The sequence below is a fragment of the Propithecus coquereli genome, unplaced genomic scaffold (genome assembly GCF_000956105.1).
Source record: "Propithecus coquereli isolate 6110/MARCELLA unplaced genomic scaffold, Pcoq_1.0 Scaffold296, whole genome shotgun sequence".
NCBI lineage: Eukaryota > Metazoa > Chordata > Mammalia > Primates > Indriidae > Propithecus > Propithecus coquereli.
Genome location: NW_012148574.1, coordinates 2,216,829 through 2,228,200, shown reverse-complemented (window position 1 = coordinate 2,228,200; position 11,372 = coordinate 2,216,829). Strand labels below are relative to the sequence as shown.

General features: G+C 53.5%; 1 protein-coding gene across 2 annotated transcripts in view; it reads left to right on the top strand.

Moving 5' to 3' along the window:
* MBP (myelin basic protein) overlaps positions 1-11,372 on the top strand; it is a 115,707-nt gene that overhangs the window by 71,036 nt on the left and 33,299 nt on the right. The gene's annotated exons all lie outside the window — the stretch shown is intronic.

Below are 11,372 nucleotides of genomic sequence, written 5' to 3'. Positions count from 1 at the left end.
AGATCCTGCAGTGGGCACAGAGGTGGCCCCCTGGTCACCTGCTGCAAAGTGCCACCTTCTCTCCCACCTTTCTATTAAACCCAAATGTAGGGGCTATGAGGGGCCTGTGGGGGGTGGGGGTGTCTGGGAGGCTGGGGGGCTATAGGAGGCTGGGAGGTCAGGGTGCTGCAGGAGGCTGCAGAGGGCCTGCAGGGGACCTGGGGGGCCTCAGGGTCTGGGGGCCATGGGAGGCATGCATTCGGATTTCTATGGCTGCGTAACAAATCTCCACACACGTACCCGCCTGAAACAAAACCCACTGTGGGCTAGAGTCTGCTGGGTGGAAGTCTGGGCTCGATGGCCGTCCCTACCCAAGGTCTCCGGGGCTGTTACGAAGGGGCCAGCGTGCCCGGGCGCTCAGCAGAGGCTCCGGTAAGGAGTCCACTTCCGAGCTCATCGGGCTGTCGGCAGAATTCCACTCGGGGTGGCCTTAGGAGCAAGGGCCCTCTTCCCTGCTGGCGCCAGTGGGGGTCACTGTCAGCTCTCCCGGGTCGCTCTGGCCCCTGCACATGCTCCCACCATCCTCACACCTGCAGCGGCCCGGAATCCTTCCAGCCTGGAATCTCGCCGACACCTGCTTGTGCTACCCGCAGAGAAAACTCTGCCTTCGGCAGGGGCCTGTGGTTAGGTCAGACGTCCCTGATAATCTGTCTTTTGTCACGTTATGTGACAGTCATGAGAAATACCCCATCATAGTCAGGCTCTGCCTCACTCGAAGGGGGAGGGGAGTTATACCAGGATGAGGGCCGTTGGGATTGTTCTTAGAATTGCGCCTAACACAAGGCACTACACGAACACTGGAGGGGTGGGAGGATGGACAGATGGAAGGACAGATGGTGGGTGGCGGCTGGGTGGGAGGTGGTTGGGTGTGTGGATAGGTGGGTGGGTGGATGGGTGGGTGGGTAGGAAAAGGGGCCGATGAGTGGAGGAATGGCTATGTGGACGGGTGGGTAGATGCTGGAAAATATATAGGATCTTACACCCGTGTGCAAGGTGTTCCCAGACTAGTTTCATGAATATTGTGATAATGGCAACAGCCACAAGAGCCCTCCCCGAGCATCCGCTGCGCAGGCCGAGGCCGCCGCACCGCACGCCCTGGTCGGAGCAGTGCCGCGAGGCAGCTCCAGCTGAGCAGCCAGCCTTGCGGGAGGCCCCCAGCCTTACAGAGGTAAATTACGTGCTCGAGATCACACAGGAGGTGGTGGCGCCAAGAATCCGAGTGAGCTATGTGTAACTCCAGACCTCTGGTCTAAGCATCCAAATTCCATCTAATTCAACTAGTGTTGAGTCCCCGTCGTGTGAAATCAGCCAAGGGCGAGGAGACAGTTCTCTCTCACTGGCTGCCGCAGGAAAGCGGTTCGCAGCAGTGGCCGTGCTGCCGCTGTCCTGGGGGACGCCTGTCCACGCGCTGGGTCTGTCCACTGTCAGCAAAGTCACCGAGAGAATGCAGGGCTGCACGTGGAACAGGTCTGCATGGATATTGGCTCTTTTATAAAAAGCCTCATGTCTCGACGCCAGCCCTATTGGGAGCCAGGCGTGCAGCCCGCAGCCCCGCTGAGCGATGAGGAAACTGGCTTGGCGGGTGTGGCCCATGGTGGTCACCGCCAGGTGTGGCTCAGGACCCAGTTCCCATCCTCTGCGCGCCCTCTGTGCACAACGGCTGCCTCTCCTGGGACCCCTTCCCCGCTGGGGGAGGGCTCCGGGGCTGAGCTATTTAGAGCAAATAAAAACTATATGTTCTGGGCGCACAAAGGAGGCATTTGTGTAAGGTGGTGGGTTGATAAGACTCGTTTGTGGGAAAGTTTTAAAGAAATCTGTGCGGGGAGCTGGGGGGCGGCCACATGCCTCTCATAGATGCAGAATTTCTGCCATAGCAAGTCCGCCGCCGCTCCATGGGCCCTTTTGTTTCCTTTGCCCTCCCGGGTGACCCCGAGCAGAGCGTGCCAGGGACACGAGCATTCCCCCAACAAGCAGAGTCTTCTTCGGGCCTGGCCCACACTTCCAAATTCCACGGCTCTCTGCAGGCGCACAGCCCCCCGAAGGGCCTGGCGCTGCCCCAGCACCCCGCCCTGCACCCCGGGCAACACGCCTGTCGCCGCCGTTCTAGCTCCGGGTTCCTGTCAGGCACTGAGCACTGACAGTCCACGGGGCCCCACCCGCCTTCGCCTGCTGGACAGGAGCTGGGCGCTTGGCGAACGCCCCGGCTCTCACCGCGCACAGCCTGCGGGCCCGCGTCCCCCTGGGCAAGGTCACCTGCGGGCACACTCTGCGGCCAGCGCACGGCCGTCCAGGCGGCCGAGTCGGACAGGCGCTCGGGAGCGCCGACCCGGAACCATCAAAGTCAGCGGGGCTGAGCCGCCAGCCGCCCTCGGGGACAGGGGCTGATGGTCCGCGAACAGAGCCTGGAGCATTCTTCCTCCTGTGGCTTACCATGTTCGCTGGGACAAGATGTCCTTCTGCCAGATCCTGTGAATCAGCACAGCCAGCGTTGAGGACCTCGCTCAGAGAAGAGCGACCTGTAAACTGGGCTCAGATAGTGACAGGCCTGTCTCATGCCATCCGCGAGAATGCGGAGCCGCTGGCCTCAGGTCTGAACAAATGCAGCAGCCTCTGCCTCCTTTCCTTGGCTGTCCCTCACGTTCTCCTGACGGCTGTGCTGCGGGGGACTGGGGAACGTGCTGCATGCAGGAGGGGGCCGAGGTTCCGAGTGGCTGAGGGCAGGCGCCGGCCGTGCAGGGAACCCTGAGCGGGGCCTGGGCCGGCGGCGTGCAGGGCCCAGGCTGTGTGCGGTCCACCAGGCTGCTTAGGTAGCAATCCTGCCATGGCTCCAAAGCATCTCCCACTAATGGAGGCAAATCGAGAGTGGAAATTTAGAAAGACACTTGAGGAAAATTGTATCGTCTTGTTTCAGTTTGCTGTTGGGAGTTTTTATGTGGCTTTTCCTGGGCTGTAGGAAACAGCATCACCTTCTCTTGATTTTTTAAAAAATAGGATCTCTTTTGCAATGGCTGAGGTATTAAATAACGGTTCTTTCGTTCTCTAAAGCAGTCTCTGTATTGCTGAAGAGTTTCTAAAGAACAGTGTCCTGACCTCAGGGTCCTGCCTGTGCCTGCTCTGAAGGACCCTGGGTGGCCCGTTCTCATTCTGCTGTGACAGCTGGTCCCGTAAGAGAAGGCTTGAAATAGGGTCAGTTGTGGTCATCTGGATTGTACCGCGGCCTGGACAGGCTCGGTCTCCTTGATGATGCCATCTGATGAAAAGGAATAGAAGAAATGCATCGGTTTAAAAAGCATGAATTTAAAAGCACCAAATCAAAAACCAAATAATTAAAAATTTTCTCTGTTTTCTGGATTCCACAGTAATAGTTTCCTTAACCTATTCCATGCCACTGTTTTGAGTTAGCACCTAAGGATTAATTTGAACAATCATGGAAAATAGCACGTTTTGGTGTATTTGGATATATGGATTTCTTTTTGGAAAATACTTCCCTAAAGTGACTGTAAGCTGGAAAACCAGACTGTGAGTCGTTTCAGAAACAGGTGTTCAGTTTTCAGCGTGACAGGGCCTCACGGCTCCCATGAATCCTGCCATCGCGCATTTGGGATGAAAGTCGCCGAAGCTCCGTCGCTGTGGGAGGACCTTCCGCGGCCCGTGGAGTGGCTGACCTGTTCGGTCTTCTCTGCGCAGTCCTTGTGTGGACAGTACCTCGGTTCGAAGATCGGGCATGGCATTACAGCAGGATGGCAGACACAGAAAGTGAAGGACGAGACACCAGCGTGCCCACCAACCGCTCGCGAACCTTCTGGCTGTGGCCTGAGCCTCCAGGACTCTAGTTTCCAGCCGCTCGGTTTTTAACTTTATGAATCCAAACATCTTAGACAATCGTCTGGACTCTGGGCCCTAAAAAGACAACCAGGAAGTGCATTTGGGGTGGGCTCCTGGGACCTCTGAGATTGTGTCTGGGCACCCGCTACAGGAAGCGTTCTAGATGCCGGGTGAGAGGTCCCTGCGGTCGGGGCCTTGTGTGTGGATATGTGGTCATTTTACAGGAACTTAAAATACAACCAACCGAAACTGTGCTCTGGGCCGTAAACCTAACCAGATATGCCACCAAAAACAATTGTTTTTAAAAGTGAGATAAAAACATGGAGAAAAGCAGGGAGTCTATTATTACAGTGATCTCTCAAAATGAATAAAATGATATCATCTGACAAAATATCTGGTGCATGTCATGTAGAAGATACATACACAGAAGATTGGTGACCAAAAGCCTCTCTGTGGGGTCTTCAGTGGTCTGTGGCACAATGAGAATCGTGAGTCCAAAGTCTCGCGAGGGGGTTGGAATTTTTGCAAAGGGCCGGGGGAGTCAGACGTGAGTGTCACAGCTGTGGAGATCTGGGGCTTCCTAGCACGTCCCCCAGCCTTGCCCCTGCCCGGGAGGGCGCCAGCCGGCTGGTCACTGCAGCCTGGGGTGGCCCGTGAGGACAGAGGCGTCCTCTTTGCAGACAGGTTGAAAGTGACCCCGTAATGTAACTTTTATGACTCTAAATGTATTCCACGGCCCTTTATCCCGAGATGACGCCCTTCCTAGCCTGTCGATTCCAAAATTCTTTCTTTCATGAAATTATAGTGCTAGTACATGGTAGTTATTTCTTTTTTCTTAATGTCTTAGCTGGAAAAATAAAAACTTGAATTCCTGAGGTGGGCAACAGAAAGGCCCGCTGTTTTTAACCCCTAATTTTTACTACTCCACTGCTCCCCGAAGTCTGGCATTCCCCGTTTACACGGAACCATGAGCATAAATGAAATCAGCCAACAGTGATTCACGGGAGGCAAGGCCGAAACTCGCATCTTTACCGTGTGTCGTTGGGAAAACCTCCAGTTACTTGGGCAATGGTCACTTTCATGGTTTCCTGTCTCATTTAAGATCCGTTTGGCTGTGGATGTGAAATTTTATTAAACTTCCCCAGTGGAATTATATTTGGATGATCTCTTAGGTTCTAATGTTTTGAGATCTCTAATCACAGGAGAAAACACTGAATTAATTGTAGTGAGAAGGTGGACAGTGTCACACCTTGTCCGTGGGCGTGCCGTGTGTTCCAGTAAATTGGATGGTGTGACCTGCATTCGTGGAGATGATTTCTGTACTGAGTTTTACCCTGGTTTGGTGATCAATACGTCACGCTCTGGATTATCAAATAAATACTCTGCATTCCTGTTGGCCTGCAAACCGCTGGCTTTCGAACACAGTTGCAAACCCAGGAGGAGTAGCCTGCGAGCCTGCGCTGGCACGGACCTCACGCCCGTGGCCCCGGAGCGCCTGTGCTCGCCTCCCGCGCTGGCCAGCCGTGCTCCCAGCACCGCCGCTACCTAGAGTGGTGCGGACCAGACCCCACACACGGAGCAGCGTGGGCTCCTTACACGCTCTGACGTCACAGAGGCTTCCAGCGCAGTCACCACGCACCGCGCGTGTCCGAGAGCAGGACGTGTGACCGCGCTCGTGCAGTGCCGCGTCTGAAAGAGTGAACACGAGTTATTTGGAGAATGAACAGATGCTGCCCACTGCTCCTCCGCCTGCTACAGAAAGGCAGAGTTGGGGCCCCACCCCTGTGCGTTCTGATTATTGGGTCTGGGGTGTGCTTAGGAACCTGGGTTTTTTTCTCACACACACGTGGTTTTGGTGAAAGTTTATGACTCCCATAGATGCAGTGGAATAGCATGTAAGAAGTATGCTCTAGGTGAAAAAAATAACATTTAAGTAAACAACAGTATTCACTTTGTCATCACAATTTTATTGGAGATGATCTCGTGTGATTATTTGATCCCTGTCATTTTCTGGTTATTGCAAGATGGCGGGTGAGTGACAGTTTTCCAAACAAGCATGGAGTTACCACACTTGGGTAACACTTACGGGGCAACACTTGGGTGGATGGATGGTCAGAGATGCAACATAACGTCCAGGGCTCCTGGGCCACTGTGTCGGGTGTTTAACAGTCATTGTGATTTCTGCCAAGGACAGCAATACTGTAAACTGTGACTCGGTGGCCGTCCTTGCAGTTGTCCAGGGCACTGAGTCCATTGAGCGCATTCGGGGCCTCTATGGCTGCAGGCGGTGGCCCTGGCTGGCTTTTGGCTAGGACAGGTGTCTGAGAAAGTCTATTGAACTTCCCCAGTGAAATTATATCTGGATGGTCCCTCGGGCTGGGGGTCTCCACATCAGAGCTGCAGGCAGATGCCTCAGCCGTCCGTGATCTGCAGTTACACTGTGCCTGAGAGGCAAATCGAGCTGCAGTTAAGGCCCGTTTGGGCTGGGGAAGGAGCCGGCGTGCAGCACCAGGGCTGGGGGATTGCGTCTGTTTCCAGAGCATAAAGAGGGAGCTTCGCCCGGAGCTAACAAATTCCTCCATCAGTTCCCGCCTCACTTCTCTAAGCCTCAGTTTTCTTGTTTGAATAAAGGACTAATACAGCCACCTGTTTGTAGGGTTATGAGAAGCTGGATCTAGCAAAGCCCTTTCCATAACTCTCCGTGGACGGTGGCATTTATGAGGGGGTCGCTGATAGAAGCCCCAGGACATCTGAGATGTTCCAAGGACTGAACTGTGCCTTTCCACCTGAAATACGCAAATGGACGCACAGCCTGGCTTGGGGACCTGCTCAGGGACATCGGCCGGGCAGAGGGTGGGTCGGCCCCGCGTCCTCCAGCCCCCACCTCAGCCCCACCCTGGAGACCCGGCCCGCAGCTCTGTCTCGATGGCGTTTCTCTGCTGTCCACACGCTTTGGTTCGCCCCAGACAGCCCGCAGGGCTCACATGGACAAAGGGACTTGTCAAAGTCGGCACAAGTCCACATGGACAAATTGGGATCTGGAGTTCACGAAGGGTTGGAGCTGGAAAGTTAAATTTTTTATTCTGATAGTTCAGAGCCACGCTGAATGGTTATGTTTAGAATATTCGAAAACCTTCCACATGGCCAGAAAGACTTAAATTGTACAACTGAAATTATTACAATTTCTAGAGTTCTTTGCACTACGGGTGTAGAGACGTCAAGGACTTAAGGGAAATTCTCACTTTAAAATAAATACAGAAAAAACAATTTGGCAGCAATTATGCCAAATCTAAGTTCTTCTAGCAAAGAAGAGTGGGGCTTTGGTCTAATTCCTCTTGGAGTACGTTCGGTAAATATCAGCATCTTCTATGAGCAAACGATAAACACTTGCTGAGCGTCCACCGTGCCGGGGAAGTTGGTGACAAACACAGCGTGGTCCCCGCCCCTCAGAGGGAGGTCGTCTAACTGAAGAGACAGATGAGCAAATGTGAAACAATGTAGAGCAAACTAAGGAGCCCCTCCACAGTGCTGGTGACCGGGACCCCGCGTTATGGGGGTCATTCTAGCGATGACATTGAAGGTGTATGTTTTTTTAGAGAAGTTTTCCTGCATTCATAGAATTTGATCAATAACACATAAAATATTAGAATTGCATATTCTGGTAAAATTAGATCTAATCGTGTAATAAATGCTCTGCTCTATAAATATAATCTAAATAAAAGTCTGCATTGGGCTTTAATTTGACTGAAGGCAATATTAATGGATGCGTTTAAACTGAACCTGTCCCTACTAAAAAATGCTGCACATCCACAGATTTAGACTTCTCGCCATGCTTCTTATGTGTTGGGAGAAGCTACTTTTGGGACACAAATGCCCTTCTCTGTGCTTCACAAATAACTGTATTCAGGGACACAAAGCCCAACTGTTGTAAAAATATTAGTATTCAGATGCTCTTGTGTTTTGTTAATGCATTTAATTATGTACAATATAGCTATTGTTTTCCCCTCACATTTGCATTAATTTATATTAGCTAGAGATTAAAAAAGCACAGCTACAAACCAGGCTCTAATTATTTCTGCTGCTCCTGCAACCTATAAATAAGCATCGCATCCCTGCAAAACCTACAGCTTTGTACGGACCATGGGATCCCTTGTGTTGCTGTTTTCAAGCACTGCAATGCAGCGATGTATTTAGTGAGCATGTTGTAAATCTTCGTGTTCTTACGTAGTTGAATGTACCAGTGGCCATGAAAGAAGGACACCACCAAAGACTCCCACCCCAGCTTGCCCCGTCTTTCCTGCACTGGTCCTGGATCCGGGACCCGTTTCTCGGGCGCAGGGCCCGGCCGGATCGGACACACCGGCAGCTGTGTGCACCCTGCTAGGAGCGTGAATAGGACCAGGGTGACCTGGGTTCCTGCTGTTTGTGTTTTACTTTGTCATCGGCACCGTCCGGAACGTACCTGGGGAGTGAGTCAATCTGCCTTGGAATGCAGGTTCTGTGTCGCTGCATGATGAATGTCATTTGTGGGCAGTTTCTTGACCCGTGTGATTTTGAGGAAAGAAATCAACAGGGTTGGAGCCCTGTTTCTTTTGTTGCATGTATTTGTGAAAGTGTGTGTTGTCCAAACTCCCACACATGTATGTACCCAAAGGAAAGTGACCCCCGGCCCCTGCTCATGTGCCGCTGTCCCCCAGAACTGGTGTCCTGTCCTCCACACGGCCCCCGATGGGACCTTGGTATCAAAGGAGCCCGTGTGACTGTCATTTTCACACAAATCCAAAAAAGGCAGATCATTTCAATTAGACACGGAGAGCTTGAGAAACATCGAGAGATAAAAAACTACATTAGAGTCAAAGTCCCGACGACGGTTTACAGCTGGAAGGTGCTTTCCACATGCGCTGTTTTATTTTCAGCGTCCCCAAGGTCGAGGCCTGGGGGGCGAGTGGGCTGTCGTCTTGGCTCAGTCCATAGGTCTACTCAGGCACGAGGCAATTGCATTCGATCTAAAGTTTTTACAAGATGTGCTGATTAGGACGCAGAAGATCTGGTTCCAGGTCTGATGGTGCTCTGCCTGTGTATGTGTGTGTGTGCATGTGTGCACGCACGTGTGTGCATGTGTGCGTGTGTGTACCTGTGTGTGCATGTGTGCGTGTGTGCGCACGTGCGTGTGTGTGTACCTGTGTGTGTGTGTGCATGTGTGTGTGCGCACGTGCGTGTGTACCTGTGTGTGTGCGAGTGTGTGCATGTGTGTGTACCTGTGTGTGTGTGTGCGTGTGTGCACATGTGTATACCTGTGTGTGCGCGTGTGTGTGCATGTGTACCTGTGTGTGCATGTGTGCGTGTGTGTGTGTGCATGTGTGTACCTTTGTGCATGCATGTGCGCATGCATATGTGTGTGTGTGTACCTGTGTGTGCCTGTGTGTGCGTGTGTGCGTGCATGTACCTGTGTACGTGTGTGTGCGTGTGTACTTGTGTGTGCGCGTGTGTGCATGCGCGCGTGTGTGCATGTATGTGCATGTGTGTGTGCATGTGTGTGTGCGTGTGCCCCGGGACCACCTTTCCCGGTGGACGGCGTTTCGAAGGTGTGGTCACAACTTGCTGGAAAATTCAGGGTCCTGCGTGACCCTGTGAGGAGAGGCTCCTCGGACTCCGCCCCGTTCTCTTCTCACTGTCATCAGTCACCGCGGTCCCAGGATCACACTCTCAGTCCCATGAGCCTTCCCAGCACCTCTCGGAAACTGGGGGTCGTGGGGACCCCAACACTGTCACCCAAAGATGTCCTCGAGGAGACCAGTCTAAAATGATGTCACGCACACTGCGCACTCTTCGTCCTTGTCAGGCTGCACTGCGTTAGGGGCTGGTTTGCCGCCTGCCTCCCCATGGCAGGTAAACTCGGGGGACTCCCCCAGCTCCAGCCCAGACACCTTTCTTCGCTAGTGTCCCAGGCAGACCCCGGTCCCCTCCGCTGGCCCAGCAGCGCAGGGTGAAAGCCAAAGCGCCCAGCGTTGGGGCCTTCCGTCCGCCCTCGTGGCTGCACACGGCCACACACCCCACACCGGGCCCTGCGCCACACGCCTCCTGCTCTGCCCTGTCCACAGTCTGCTCTCAACCAGCAGGGCTCCCCCTGCTCCCCAAACCCTGTATCCCCTGGGTCCCAGCCGTGGCCCCCGATGCTGTCACCCGCCAGCCTCCCTGACCCCAGCACAGTGGCTGCCTAGCTGTCCAGCCGCGCCCCAAGCTGATCCCTGCCCAGGCCCCGCAGTCGGGCCTTCCTCCTACCAGAAGCACCCCACACCCTCAAGTCCTCACCAGGCCCAGACTGTCACCTCATCCAGATGTCACCTCCTCAGGGGCCATCCTGATGACCTGAGCCTGGTCTGTCTTCTTTGTATCATTGCGCCATAGAAAATTACACATTGTATCCATCTCCTGTGGCTGCTGAAACAAATTGCCACACACCGGGTGGCTGAGAACAACGGGAATTTATTCTTTCACAGTCATAGAGGCCAGAAATCCTAAATGAAGGTGTCTTTGGGGCCATGCGCCCTCTGAAGGCTCTAGGGCAGAATCTGTCTGTGTCTCTGACCTTCTGGTGGTGCCGGGGTCCTTGGTGCTTCGTGGCTTGTAGATGCGCCACTCCAGTCCCCACCTCCAGCACATTTGCCCTGTGCACCTGTGTCTCTGTGTCCAGACCTCCCTCCTCTTACAAGAATACCAGTCGCTGGGTTAGGGCCCACCCTCTTACAGCATGGCCTTCTTCTAGGAGGGCTCACAGGACTGAGTGTGCTCAATGCAATAATTGATGGATGGATGGATGAGTGATGGATGGGAGAGTGGGTGGATGGGAGAGTGGGTGAATGGATGGATGGATGGATGGAGGAGTGGATAAATGGATGGATGGATGAGTGGATGGATGGATGGATGAGTAGATGGATACATGGATGGATGAGTGGATGGATGGGTGAGTGGGTGGATGGATGGATGAGTGGATGTATGCATGGATGGATAGATGGATGGATGAGTGGATGGATGGGTGAGTGGGTGGATGGATAGATGGATAGGTAGATGGATGGATGGGTGGATGGATGAGTAGATGTATGCATGGATGGATGAGTGGATGGATGGGTGAGTGGGTGGATGGATGGGTAGATGGATGGATGAGTGGATGGATGGATGGGTGGGTGGGTGGATGGATGGATGAGTAGATGGATGCATGGATGGATGAGTGGATGGATGGGTGAGTGGGTGGATGGATAGATGGATAGGTAGATGGATGGATGGGTGGATGGATGAGTAGATGGATGCATGGATGGATGAGTGGATGGATGGGTGAGTGGGTGGATGGATGGGTAGATGGATGGATGAGTGGATGGATGGGTGAGTGGCTGGATGGATAGATGGATGGGTGAGTGGATGAATGGGTGGATGGATGAGTAGATGTATGCATGGATGGATGAGTGGATGGATGGGAGAGTAGGTGGATGGATGGATGGATGGATGGGTGG